Source organism: Equus przewalskii, chromosome 15 (assembly GCF_037783145.1).
Source record: "Equus przewalskii isolate Varuska chromosome 15, EquPr2, whole genome shotgun sequence".
NCBI classification, from domain to species: Eukaryota; Metazoa; Chordata; class Mammalia; order Perissodactyla; family Equidae; genus Equus; species Equus przewalskii.
Window position 1 is genome coordinate 46,517,250 of NC_091845.1, and position 14,811 is coordinate 46,532,060.

Genomic DNA, 14,811 nt, shown 5'->3' on the forward strand with positions numbered 1-14,811 from the left:
GTATATACTTTTCAGTGAAATATCTCTTCATGCCTTTTACCCATTTTCTAATTGGGAGGATGTTGAGTTTTGAGGATTCTTTATATATTATAGACATGTGTCCTTTACCGTATATGTTATTTGCAAATGTTTTCTCCATGTAGCTTGTCTTTTCATCCTCTTAATGCAGTCTTTCATAGAGCAGAAGTTTAAATTTTGATGAAGTCCAATTTAAAAATTTTCTTTCTTTTATGAATCATACTTCAGGTACTCTGTTTAAGAACTCTTCACCAAGCTACAGGTCCCAGATATTTTCTCCTATGTTTTCTTCTAAAAATTTTATAGTCTTATGTTTTACCTTTAAATCTATAAGCCATTTTAAGTCAAATTTTATACAAGGTGTGAAGTTTAGGTCAGGTTTTCTTCTTCTTCTTCTTCTTTTTTTTTTTTTTTTTGCCCTATGGCTATCCAGTTGCTCCAACACCATTTGTTAAAAAGATGATCCTCCCTCTACTGAATTACTTTTTGCACCTCTATCAAAAATCAATGTAGTTTTTTGTGGGGTTTTTTTAGATTTTATTTTTTCTTTTTTTCCCCAAAGCCCCCCGGTACATAGTTGTGTATTTTTAGTTGTGGGTCCTTCTAGTTGGGGCATGTGGGATGCTGCCTCAGTATGGCTCAGTGAGCAGTGCCAGGATTCGAACTGGCAAAACCCTGAGTGGCCAAAGCAGAGCCCGCAAACTCAACCACTCGGCCACAGGGCCAGCCCCAAAAGTAAATCAGTTAGTTTGATTCTGGGTTTTCTATTCTGTTCTATTGATCAGTGTGCCTATACACCTCTGCCAATAACTGTTGCCTTAATTATTGTAGCCATATAGTAAGTCTTAAAATCAGGTGGACTGATTTCTCTCACTTTTTAAAAAAAATTGTTTTAGCTATTCTTCTTCCTTTGTCTTACCATATAAATTTTAGAATAAGCCTGTCTCTTCTACAAAAAAAAAAAAAAAAAAACTTGCTGGGATTTTAAAGGAATTGTGTTGATCTATAGATAAATTGGGAGAAGTAACATCTTTCCTGTGTTGAGTCTTTCAATCCATGAACATGGTATGTCTCTCCATTTATTTAGATCTTCAGTTTCTTTCATTAGCATTTTGTAGTTTTCAGTGTACAAGTCTTTTACAAGCTTTGTTAGAGTTATACCTAAATACATCTTTTTTTAAAGGAATCATATATGATATGTTTATTATTTCCATTTCCATGCATTCATTGCTGGTGTACAGAAATACAAGTCACTTTTGTTTGTTGATCTATCCTGCAACCTTACTCAGCTCATGGATTAGTTCTAGAATTTTTTTTGTAGATTTATGGAAATTTTCTACATAGGCCATCATGTCATCTGCAAATAGGGAGGTGTATTCTCTTCCAATCTGTACGCGTTTTATTTCCTTTTCTTGCTTATTGCACTGGCTAGGACTTTGAGTACTTGTTGAATAAGAGTGATGAGAGCACCAGGTGAGGGTGAAGTCTAGTCTCTCCACTAGCCTTTCCTGGGTGTGAGGAAGAGGTATGGTTTGTTTATCTGGATGAGAGTAATTATTGTCAAAGAGTTTTCTATCCTTCCGGGCTGTACCTTTCATGTCCTTTGGCTAAAGAGAGATAGCTTTACTTGGGCCTCTTTTTGTCTGTACCCATTGACATTTCTGGGTTTCCAGCTTTTGGACATGTGAACTGAGCTGCAGGCAGTCTGGGATGTAAGGAGGCAAAAAGAAAACCCAGGGAACTCACAGCTATGTTGTTTCTCAAGTCCTGAGGTCTCTGGCTGATCTACCTTCTTTTCTACATCTTTCAGAGCCTTCTTAGTTTGTTTATAATTTCCAGAGTTTTCTGCTGTATTTATTGGGAAGAGTAGGGAGAAATGTTTCTACTCCATCTTGTTTGGAATTGGAAGTACAAGACATTCACTTTTAAAGTAGATACAAATATTTCCTATTTTTACTTTGAAAAACTCAAAGAAAGGTTTTCTGAACATGATCCTCTGTTGATATTTCAGTTGGGAGTCCTCAGCTGCAGACAGGCATGAAGCCTCAGACCTACAATGCTTGATGCTTCATCAGGTAGGATGATGAAGCTCCTGGACACAGAGGGCTCTGGCATCTCTCCAGAGGCTTTCAGAAGTTCAACATTGCCATTTAGTTTTTCCCTAACACAAAGGAAACACTTATACCAGAGACACCTAAGATAGGAAGGCAGCTGCTGAAGAAGTGTTGGGGAACACTATCCTCCTTCAGGTCTCCTGAACTACCTCAATCCATCCACAGCCACTGAATTACTGTGGTTTGGATTTCACCCCAGAGCCCTCCATCAGACCCAGAAAGATGGTCTGTGAGCTTCAGATAAAACCTGGTCCCCATTCTAAACCTTTCCCACAGGATAATTTCATTCTCTCCTAAATGTTCCCATCTCAGATGTCTCTCACTGCCAACAGAATTGATTTACAAGATGGAAAGAGGAACAGGAAAGTCAGAAGTCAGTCTTGTTGGGTCTGGGCCTTGACTCCTTTACCTGGTTGATGCCTCCTTTATTCTGAAGACTGGCAGCAATTGGTTCCCCTAGAGGAAGAAGAATGATAGAGGGAGAAGCCCAATCACACAATGGAAATTTTAAAAATGGAATTGAAGCTCCATGTCTCACTAAGTTTCCTCAGGAAAAGGAGATAGAGATGGTTGTCCATCATCTAAAGCACACTGCTGCCTCAGGCAATGGGCACTGAGATGTGTATTCTGTTCTAGAGCATTCCAGACCTTCACCGTGGAATGACTTAATAGTCACAAAGTTCCTGAGGATGGGAGAGGGAACCCCTCACCCCCACCACCCAGCCTAAGAGGTTCCACCACCCTCCTGAGCCTCTAAATCCCTCCCCACTTCTCTAGGATTCTTTTTTTTTTTTTTCCCATAAGGGGGCAGCGTGAGGAAGATTGGCCCTGAGCTAACATCTGTTGCCAATCTCCCTATTTTTGCTTGAGGAAGACTGTCCCTGAGCTAACATCCATGCCAGTCTTTCTCTATTTTACATGTGGGTTGCCACCAGAGCATGGCTTTAGGAGCAGTATATAGGTCTGCGCCTGGGATCTGAACTCACGAACCCACAAACAGCAGGCCACTGAAGCAGAGCATGTGAACTTAACCACTATGCCATGAGGTCAGCCCCTCTAGGACTTCTTATTTTCCAGCCCTGTCCTATCATCATATCACATCTATATCTTAGTGTGATTTTCTGCTTACTCTACTTCTAGCACAGATAAGTTGGGTTCCTCTAACACAGGAAGCCCTTTACCCCTTGGACATGTGGCTTGGACCCCACCAATTTCACAGCCTTTGAAAGTCTGGAGTTTTCCCAGGAATTTTTTAATTCCCAGGCACTAATAAAAAAAAAAAAGACAACTTTCTGAAGACGTGATACAGATAAAAGGCACCTATCTTCCGCATACAGCTTGATGAGTTTTCACACACTGAACACACCTGTGAAACTAGCACCCAGATCAGGAAACAGCTTATTCTCCCTGGATGCCTCCCTGGTCACTGTTCCCACCTCCTCCCCACCCCACCACGAGAGTCACACTCTAGCATCTCCTGAGGGCAGGCATTATTACCAGGAACAGCTTGAAGCCTTTAAGTGCATTGACTCATTGAATCCTCACTGTGACCCCTGAGATGGTTCTGTTACTGACCCATTTAACAGGTGAGGACACTGGGGAACACACAGTGTGAGCTACTTGCCGAGATGCTGCTGCTGGTGACTAGCAGAGCGAGATTCAACATGCTGTCTGGCTCCAGAGCCACACTCCTGAACCACTAAACTGTGCTGCCAAAAATGTCACGGCGCCTGGAGAACGCGTCTCAGTCAAGTAAAACTAGATTCTGGAAGAATAACCACTCACCTCCACAGGGCCCTTTGCCTGTGGCTTCCATGTGCCCTTTGTTTACATCTTCTCACTTGCTGCTCAGAACGTGGTGAGGCCGTGAGGCTCAGAGCGGGAAGGGGCTGGCGTGAGGACCACAGCTGGAAGGGCAGAGGCAGGTCTGAGTCCAGACCAAATCAAGGACCATTCTTGTCCTCTAATTTTGCATGGGGAAACTGAGGCCAGGAGGGGTTAAACGAATTCCATTGCCCCTCCTTCCAGTGGGTTTCGTTCACGGCTGGGTCTAATTTGTCCTCAGTCAGGGCCTGTGTCTGGACTGAATGATCAGAGGCCACTCAACTCTTTAGACTCTTTGGTGAAGTGTGGGACCTTGGTTGCCCTTGTGCTGGTGACAGGAGGTTACCAGGGACCCAGGAACCCAGGCAGGTGCAGGAGGAGGAAGAAAGGACAACAGGGAGATGTGTGCAGCACAGGGTGAGCAAGGCAGAGGCCTCTGTGCATTTGCCGCCCGGTAGGGGATGACCTGTCAGCCCCTGACCTTCAGGGACAGCCCACAACAGCCTTGGCATCAAGGTGTCAGTTGGACTGCGCCCCATTCTGGTATTCAGGGTCCTCTTCCAAGCTCAAGTGGTGGCTGGTGGCAGAATTCAGTTCCTTGGGAGACCAGAATTGAGGGCCCTATTTTCTTGCTGGCTATTAGCCAGAGACTAGAGGTCACCTTCAGGTCCTTACCACAGGCCTCTCCATAGGCCCTCTCACAATATATCAATTTTCATTTCAAGACCAGTAGAAGAAATTTATTTTAGTTTTTGAACTTGTTCCTTCAGGGAGGGCCCAGCCCCTTTTAAGGACTCAAGTGATTCTGTCAGGCCCACCCAAATAATCTTTTGATCAAATTAGTGACCTTAACTACATCTGGCAAATCCTTTCTCCTTATAACATAATCATGGAAGTGATATCCCATCATATTCATGAGTCCCTCTCACACTCACAGGGAGGGAATTATATAGAACATGTACCCCAGGGAGTCAGGAATCTGGGTAACATGTTAGAATTCTGCTTATCACATCAGATGATGCTATCGATTCTGGTCCAGGGACCTCATTTGAGAACCACTACTTTAACAGAGCTACTAAATAAATATGAACATTTATGTGACTGTGAAATCAGTGAGTACAGAAAAGCAATGATTATATATATCTGGATGAAGATTTCTATTCAAAGTGGCAGAATTCCAGTGGAAATGCACTCACTACACTGAATACCTATTGATACTAGATACAATTCTTTTAATTATGAAGTTATATTTAAATTCAAAAAAAGATAAAGAGGACAAGAAATTGAACATAAATATGCAGTGGTGAGTAGGGGCTAAAATCTTTGGCTACTGGACTCTGGGGTTATAGGCATAGGGGATTGAGTTTAGCTTCTCTGGGGAACCATCTAATTTGAGCCCTTAGCATTTGAAACTGTTGACCATGCCCTCTCAGTTCCATTACACATTTCCGTAAATGTAAGTGGCACCAGTGCTTTCTGGTTTCCCTCCAGCCACTCTACACACTCTTCTCAATCTCCTTTACATGCCCTTCTTCCTCTACTGTCAGGTTGTTGCTCAGGGCTCTATTTTGCATCTTCTTCTCTTCTCAAGTGACATGCTCTCCTGGAGTACTCCAACAAAACCCATGGCTTCAAAGACCATCCCCGCATTGAGACTTCTTAGTCTTTATCCCCAACCCACGTCTCTTTTCCTGAAGAGCAGACCCATATATCCAACATTTCCAAAACAGCATTATCTCCCAGCCATTCAAACTTATGTTCAAATTTGAACTTATCCCCTTTCTGCCCACCCCCATCCCACTCCAAAAATGCTTCTCCTCCCATATTTCTCTCTTAGTAAACGGCACTATCATCCACCAAGATGTTTCAAGCAAATCTGGAATTCTTCTTTGACCCATACCTCCCCCTCACCCCCCACATCTAGTCAATCATCACCAACTGTCAATTCCACCCCCCAAATAACCCCTCCGTCCATCCACTTCTCTCAATTTCCATAGCCACTACCATAGTTCAGTCCATCATCTTCTCTTGTCTACATCATGGAAATGGTTTCCTAACTAATGTCTCTGCTTCTATTGCTATTTTCTTCCAACCCATGCTCCACTTCTTAGCCAGAGGGATTCTACTAAAATTCCAATCGCATCATATCACTCCTCTAGTAACAGCCTCACTGGCTTCCCATTGGTCCTTATGGTAAAATTCCATACTATGCCTTCAAAATTCTCTGCTACCTGGCCCCACCCTAGCTCTCCAGTTCCAGTCTTGCCAATCCTCACCCCACCCTCTATAATGCAGCCATACTGTACTGTAGTTCATTCTTCCCATACCCTACTCTCTTCCCTTGTTTAACTCCTACTCAACCGTCAGGTCTTGGTTTACATATCCTATCTTCCAGACAACTTTCCTGACCTCCTAGACAAGGCTGGGACATGACCAAATATATCATAGTATCCTCAACTTCCCCATAATAATATTTATCCTACATCATTGTGGGTGCTGAAAGCTCCTTGAACAAAAACACAGTGATGACCATCATCTGGTCCTCCTCTGTGTCCTCAGTGCAGCCACTGAAGCAGTGGGTAAACGATGTCCTTCCAGAAGTGATAAGTGGCTAAGTGCCTAGAGGCAGTTCCTTGCTAGATCTACCATGAAGGGTGGCACAAGTACTGAATTCCCTCAGGAACAGAGACATAGTCACTAGGACTCCAGCAAACAGAGAGGTTTTTCCCTGAATGAAATATGATTTTAATTTGTACAATATGCACATTTATAATAATAATAGCTGCATGAGACATGCAATAATAAGTCCCTAATGCTAACCTGGGGCAAAATATCTAATATGAATTAAATTGGCTCTGTTCCTAGGAATTTTAGCGTATTGCATTGTGGAGTTTTAGCTAAAATTGTGCAGAGCATAGCTGATTAATATTCTAATTAAAATCAGAATAGGACAATAGGAAATTGTTGGTTTTCCCCAGTAGTGAATAAATAAATACCTTCCCAATAAAAGTAGGCTTCCAATAGACATTTGGCTGCCCTAGGCTCCATCTTCTGAGAGAATCACATAGCAGGCCTACCTAGAAGGTTGTGTGGCCTTGAAATGCTAATGTCTCCAAAATCTACCCCATGAATACCCTCTTACCTATGGTGGCATTTTGGGCCTTTGGAGGAATCCTAGATAAGTGCAATCATTTTCTTCTCTGTTTTACCTTAACATAGAGAAACGGTCTCATTCACAATTTTGCAGGAGCAGCTCGCTATACAACATGAATCTGCCTTTGGCCTTAGATGGTGGAAACAAATGTGGACATTTGTACCAAACTAGGTCAGTCCAAAGTATATGAACATAGGGAGCTGAGCTGGAAGGCCAAGTGGGCTTGGGGTCTGAAGGAACTCCTTGGGGGTAGCCATGATGGCTCACCATGAGCCTCAGTGAATGAGCAGAAATGGAAGTCTGCACGGGCTACAAGTCTGTGGGGCTACAAATGCAGCAGTCCCCCTAGCAGAAATAGGAAACCATGAGCGCTCAAATGGCAGAGCAAAATCAGAGTGCATGAAATTTCCCAGAGTGCTTAAAACAAACCCTCCTTTTCTTAAGCTAGCTTGAGCACTTTTCTGCTCTTTGCTAGACAGCAACTCCTGAGATAAAGGGAAGTAGTGACATAAGTCACACGATTTCCTGCCCAGGTTCTTAACTTCCTTCCTGGTTAAGAACTGTCCCAGTGGCTTGGATGAGGACCGAGATGATGTTGTGAGGAAAACTATGGGGAATATGAAGCTGGGCACAGCAGCAGCAATAGTAAGGTGAAAGAACCAGCGCCCAGAAGAACCCCAATAACTGGAAATATGGTAAATCTAACAAGAAAAAGGTCAATACGGGTGAAGGTAAAGACCCCCATTTGGACTAGGAAAAAAATTAACCAGACAGCTCAGGATGAATAGTGGAAGTAAGAACTGATGCAACAGTGATGCGTGTTGAAATGACTGAGGGGGTTAGTTGAAAACATGTCTGATACATCCATGCTCATGAACTCAGCAACTACTCATGCTTACCACATGCCAGGCTTTCTGCTAGGAGCTATACAACCATGCATCAGAATTTTTACTATGGCCTTTCTAATATCTAATAAACATAGAAGGCCTCATTTTCAACAAAGTGGCTAAGAGAAAAGAGGGGGTTATAAAGAGTTCCAAACTCACCAGATTCAGCCCTTGCCCCCTTTAAATTTGTCCGATCGATGTCCCTTTCACAGTTATAATGAGCATCAGCTCCTGCTTCTTCTGGGGCTTCCCTTTTATCCTTTCAATAGATGTCTTAGTTTGGATTCTCCTAAAAGCAGATCCTCAGACAAAGATTTGAGTGCAAGTAGCTGATTTGGGAGGTAATCCGGGAAACAGAGTGAGGGAGTGAGATAGGGAAGGAAGGCAGCCAACAATGTTACCAAACCAGTTACTGCTGGAATAGGCGGAGCTCAGGCTTGGCGGGACCTCAGGAAGCCAGCATAGGATATAACGCCCAGAATTATTCTTACAAAGGAGTGGGAATCTGGGGTGTTTATACACCGACTCTTATCAAGGATTGGTTGAGGGCTGCTTCCAGGACATGGGGTTTCTGGCTTGCCTTGCATGTAGGCTGTGTGCTCCCAGGGCCGGATAAATAGCCCTCAGGCAGAGATTCACAAACGTCACAGTAGCAGCCTTTGTCTTAGAGAGGCAAATTCTGAGGGGATGGGCTGGGACACTAATAACTACAAAACTCAAGGGGCCAGCCTGGTGGCTCAGTGGTTAAGTGCTCATGATCCACTTTGGCGGCCTGGGGTCCGCCAGTTTGGATCCTGGGTGCGCACCTACACACTGCTTGTCAAGCCATGCTGTGGTAGGCATCCCACATATAAAGTAGAGGAAGACGGGCATAAGTGTTAGCGCAGGGTCAGTCTTCCTCAGCAAAAAGAGGAGGGTTGGTGGGAGATGTTAGCTCAGGGCTAATCTTCCTCAAAAAAAAGAGGATAACTACAAAACTCAAGTTTTCTTCAGGATTCATTATCCTTCTCCACAGTTGTGTTCTTTGGCTTGGTATAAGGATGGAAAGATGGGCTGATTCTTTTACAGCAAGCAGAAGATGGCAGAATCAGGAGTCTGTGCGAAAGGAAGAGGACAGACAGTATGTTGTACAAAGTTCATGTCACCGTGTTGCAGGAGAAACATGTCTGGCTGAATCCTAAGGTGCATCTATTGACTAGACGTGTACAAGTGTCCCAGGGTCTGAGCACCTAAAAACTCCCATCACAGCAGCAAATCCTAAGCAGACTGTTCACCTTCTAACGTGGCCCAATGAGTCAACATGGCCCCAAGACACTGAATAAATTGGCTAAAAGTGGATATTCTTCCTTTCTTCGTAAAATACTTGACTTTGTTCTCTTTTACACTTGAAATTGAAAATACACTTGGATTTTTAAAAAACAGGTTGATGATTACCTGGGCTGGTGGAAAACAATGTGAGACTAGCAGAAAACACATGTAAATATTCCATTAAAATCTTCCTAGTATGTAGATTTTTAAAAATCATTTGGGGACAATAAAGACAAAGTAGCAATCTATTTTTTGGAATAATTGTCTTCATGCCAAAAGAAATGCTCCATCTAAATTTTTTTAATATGGAAGGAAAAATTCTTAGAAAAAGACTTTTCCCTGAAAATATTGCTTTTTCTCTTTCCCTTCGTTCCTATCCCTGACCCCAGCCCAACTGGCAGCTTCCCTTCACTATTAATCAGCTCGTAAACAGAGGGCTGTTTCATGACAGCTTTCCAGAGTGATAAGCAATGTGACAACCTTCAATCTCATCCTACCCAAATTTGAAATACCAATCCTTGCATTACATACTCCTTTTTCTGTAGTCCAACACTCCATAAACGTGACTAACGCATTTCTTCAGTTGTCTATATCCTTTCCGAGTCTACATTGCTGTCCTAGACTTAATAGGCCCTAAGGAAAGACTGTCTTAACTATTTTATCCATTTAGAATGGTGGCACACACCACCAGCATGGCTGCCATGTTGCCTAACTCCAGAGGGCACCATTCACGTACAACACCGTGAAAATGGAACCCTGGAGTTGTACACTTAGCAGCGCTGATCAGTATCAACTCAAGATTACTGCTCATTGGTGACCTTGATAATGAAGTCACCTTTCAATAGCAATTATGACAAACCCACTCACAATAAGGAAATATGGTTTTTCAGGTGAAGCAAGGCCTAGAGAGAAACTTAGAACTAGATGGAAATTTAGAGACCAGTGAGTGTGGCCCCTTCATTTGACCCCAAGCTATCCAAGCTCAAAATGGTTAATACAGCTTGGGATTGTTGAGTTTGTTCCAGAATATCCTAGAATATGTCTTCTGCCTCAACATCCTTCATCCCTACATCACTCCCACCACGTACCATATACCTTACCATTACTCATAGAGAAACCTAGATCAAGGGTACCAAACTCAAATGGCAAAGGGACCAGGCAGAGGATACAAATAATGTGGGCCAAATGGGACTGTGGTAACCTAGGGAGGGTTTCATTACCTGAGAGAATAGCCACCGCTGTGCCAATTGTACCATATAAGTGTGCAGGTCCAATGTGGCTAGATGCTCTTCAAGAGAAGCCCAAAGCTTAGATTTTTCTGTGAAATTTTCTGGCTTTTAAATGTAGTAAATTAACTTGTTTTTAAATACTGTATGCCAAGGAAAGCCAGATCTGGCCCATAGTCTATAGTATCTGACTTGGATGATAAACCCCGAGAAGGAATTAACATCTCCTCGTCGCTCACAGCTGGGTGGTCTGTTATGAGTCACCGTCTCTGAGTCTTGGTTTCTTCATCTATGAAATGAGAAAATGACCCCTTCTTTGAAGGATTTTGTAAGAACTAAGCTTATGTAGATAAAGCACATAGCACAGTGGCTGGCACAGTCCATTCTTAATAAGAGACGGCTGCTCACTTCCCTTTGTGGCTGAGACATATGCATGTGGGTGTTGGTAGCAGAATTCTCCACAGCCTTTCACCTATTCCTTTTCTGTCTATTAGGGAAAGATGCCCACTGCTCAAAGGCAGTGGGGTGGGGCGGTTTTGAATCCATCATCCTTACCTAAATCAGGGGTTTACAAATCAGAAAATTTGGTTTTGCATGCTTTCTGGTCTAAGGACGGTAAGAATAAATAAACAAGCAAACAATAAAAATAAAAAAGAATATATCCTACAAGTAGCATTTAAACATAAACCATAATAGCTATGAACATGAAGGCGGGGTGCTCACTTCAGGCCACGTTTGCAGAAGGTCACACCATAACATGTGTGCTCAGATCCAATTTACCGAGTCCCACTGGGTGGCCAAGCATGAAGTCAGTTGGCAGCTGAGAACACGCTCATGTCTTGTCTCAAAAGGTGAGTGGGTCTCTGCCTTCAAAAGGACTGAGTTGGGCTGCACTTAACTGTTGACAATGTAATAGCAGGGAGTGGGGCTAGGGCTTCGGGTCAGGGCAGAGGCCACGGGCACTGGGGAAGCCCTTGGAGTGCCAGCCTCTCTCACTGACTCCTTTCCTGTCTCCCTCCTCCCTGTGATGATGTGGGATGTCTGACAGCAGTAGAATGTTTGAGCTCAGATTCCTGCCTGTGTTATTGGTTGGACTTCTTGTGTTTCATTCTCATTTCTATTTGATGACAATTTTCATAGCCGAATCATAACAGGCAGAAAATGTTCAGAGCTGCATTTTCTAAAGTCAATAAGGATTCTGAAGCAAAGTTGTTACAGAGTCAAACAACTTATGACATCTCAACCCCTGCCAGGCAAAAACGTTCTCTAATTTAAATTAAATAAATGACACAGAATCAGTGACCCCTATATGCCCACCAGCTCTTAGCACTAGGCCTTCAAAGTCAGCTCTCAGCGCATACTGGTTATTGAATAAAACCAACTCTTGGCGAGAAGAAATAACGACCCATGAAGTAAAGCCAACAATAGAACGAAAACTGATACTCTCCAAAAGCATGAATTTACTCCTGTATTCTACTTCTTACTCACCGTCTTTCTCCATTGGTTCGTTCATTCATTCATTCAATAAATATTTATTGAGCACCTACTACACTCCAAGCACACTGTTAAATTCTGAGGATAAAAAGATGATCTTCGGTTAGGACTTAAGGTTATATCTACTCTGTGAAAATGACATGGCTCTCAGAACTATAACTGCGGCCAGCTCATCCACTCTGGTCACCAACCTATGAAGTCCGTCTGTCTAAATCAGCGGATGTGCTAGAAACTGTTTTGCTCTCAATTTTGCTCTGTGCTTCAATGACACAGCATAAATGTCACTTGGTTTGGCCAAATTGAAAAACAGTTTAAAAGACGGAAAGGGGCATTTGTGAACTTATCACTGTTTTGGGTTATGAGTTTATTTCATGTTTGAGCTGCTGACTCTCGAACCAAAAGCCTTCACTTGAAATATACCAATGCTGTCCTAGATCAGTCTGTTATCAAGAAGAGGTGATCAGAGGAGTAAATGTGACAAAAATTAGGAACTTTCTGGTGGCCTATAAATTTCATTTAACCACAGTTTGCATGAAGAGACAAGTAAAATGCATAAGGCTGGGTATAATGCCAATTAGAAGAACAAATGACGCTTGCCGACTCATCTAGATCATTTAACTCTTATATTCATTTTGAGCACTTTGTGCCATTCACTGAGCTAAATGTTGTACCTACATTATCCTCTACAATCCTCACAGCAGCAGAGATAATCCTCTGTTATTAACTCTCCCATTTTATAGCTGAGGAAACTAAGGTCTTCTCATGGGGTTAAATGCCTGCCCAAGGTCACAAAGTTCAGGAAAGGTGGAGTCAGGAATCAAACCCAAACGGTCTGCATCCAGAGCTCCAGCTCCACCCAGTCTCCGCAGTTCTGTCATACACATCGCTTCAAGTGAGTGGCACCACCACCATGTGGCAGCCAGAGAGGCTCTATTCCCCATTTGACAGATGGGGAACAACAGCTCACAACTCACAGCTCTAATGGGCACCATGTTACAAGAGAACAGAGCACAGAGACAGCACCTCTGGCTGGCAGAGACTCAGGGAATCTGGAAGGACTGCAGCTCCCACCTTGGAGCGTTCTAAGATACTGCCCCAAGACTGAGCTCTGGTCACATTCTCTCAGCTCAACTGAATGCTTCAACTGGTGTTAGGAGACGCCAGAGAAATGAAACCCAAGGTGCCAGCCTGAATGTGCCTCCCAGAAACCAGATTCAAAGGGGAGGAGCAAACATCCATGAAAATCAGAAATGCGTTTATCTCTTGACCCAATAATCTCACTTATAGAAATGTGCCTACTGCTATTCTTGCACTCACGAAAAGATTATTCTTCGCTGCACTGTCTGTAACAAGAAGAGTGGAAACAACTCAAATGGCAACTCTAGAAGGATACACGAGAAGCTAATGAAAATAGTGAGCCCTCTGTGTGTTAGGGGAGGCACAGGAAATAGGTAGACGGGGCAGGGGTGAGAGTGAGCACCATGTATCTTTTCATAACATTTTGCTTATTGAACCATGTGAACGAATTACCTATTCAAAAAGGATGACCATCTCAAGCCCAATAAAATATTATTTGAACCTCTTGCGAGAGTCAGTTGCCAAGGCTAGTCATGAAAATTGTGTGACAGAATATATATACACAGATTTGGGGGAGATCTTCTCTGTCCCGCCACTCCATTGGCTCATACTTGGAGTATTTTGTCTGTATTATTCAGTGTAGGCCAAACTGCCTGTAGACAGTAGACCCAAAAATGTAATGGTCTGACACGGTACAAGTTTATTTCTTGTTCGCATGTTCACATGAAGGGTGTTTGAGTCTGCAGGTGACTCCCCTCCACATGGTCATTCAAATACGAGAATCCTTCCCCTCCCCTCATTCCATGTCCACTCCCCTCATTCCCTAAGGCCTCGATATCATATATATCCAACTGGCAGAAGGGGAACAAGTGTGAAGAGAACACATATGTTCACATCCTTCTTTTATTAAAAACCTTGGCCCAGAGATGACACACATCACTTCCTCTCATATTCTATTAGTGAAAACAAGCCGCATGGCCAGAAAGTACAAGGCAGGCTGGAAAATGCAGTCCCTAGCTGGACAACCTCTTTCCATCTCAACTTTTACCATAGGAGGGGAGAGCAGACAGTTACCCATCTCTGATACCATCTCTTTCTCCATTACTGAAGGAATACTAGGAGGGTTACTAGCCATCATTCTCTCAGCAAATCTTTCCAAGGAACCCCTGTGTCAGTCCTTGTTGATATAAAGGAGACTCTGATGTGGGTTGTGGAGATGAAGACGTTTATCCCCATTTGGAATAATGAAGAGACCCACAGGAGCTAGTTGGAGACCTTGCCTACCCTGAGCCTCCAGGTGGCCCAGTATAGAAATCAGAATCACTATCTTTTCCCATCACCCATCTCTGATACTCTTACCGATATTTCCTTGTTCCCCTCAGACTTGCTCTCTTTAGTTTATCATTTCAAAGCAAGAGGGCCCTTTAATGATCAATTGTATGGGCTCTTTCTTGATCCACCTGACTCCAGTTCCAGCACTTATTTCCAATGGAGTGGCTTCTAACCCCGTCAGCCCAGTGCCTCCACATGTGCTTACACTCATGTGCACACATGTGCATGCACTGAGGCTGTGATGTAGCTGTTACTGTGCCCAGCCCAAGGAAGCACAAGCAGCATGGTGCAAGGGACAATCCTGCCCACGGCCCTATAGGAAGGAAGAGAGAAACACAGCAACGGATATGTGAGGGGCAACAATTAGGGATAGATTT

The 14,811-nt window shown here is 43.3% G+C and overlaps 2 long non-coding RNA genes across 12 annotated transcripts in view; one reads left to right on the forward strand and one right to left on the reverse strand.

Annotated features, from left to right (window-relative positions):
* Positions 1–5,065, forward strand: part of LOC103552892 (uncharacterized) — a 32,287-nt gene extending 27,222 nt beyond the window's left edge. For 6 of the 8 annotated variants that reach the window (XR_011527052.1, XR_011527050.1, XR_011527053.1 and 3 more), the window contains 2 exons: positions 2,030–2,093; positions 3,719–5,065. This is a non-coding gene — a long non-coding RNA (uncharacterized lncRNA). The remainder of the gene's footprint in view (positions 1–2,029; positions 2,094–3,718) is intronic. The other 2 variants (XR_011527057.1, XR_011527054.1) reach the window with 1 other exon arrangement.
* Positions 1–14,811, reverse strand: part of LOC103541684 (uncharacterized) — a 99,318-nt gene that overhangs the window by 48,833 nt on the left and 35,674 nt on the right. The window contains exon 6 of one of the 4 annotated variants that reach the window (XR_011527059.1): positions 2,542–2,588. The exons of the other annotated variants lie outside the window; for them this stretch is intronic. This is a non-coding gene — a long non-coding RNA (uncharacterized lncRNA). The remainder of the gene's footprint in view (positions 1–2,541; positions 2,589–14,811) is intronic. 4 annotated transcript variants of the gene reach the window in all.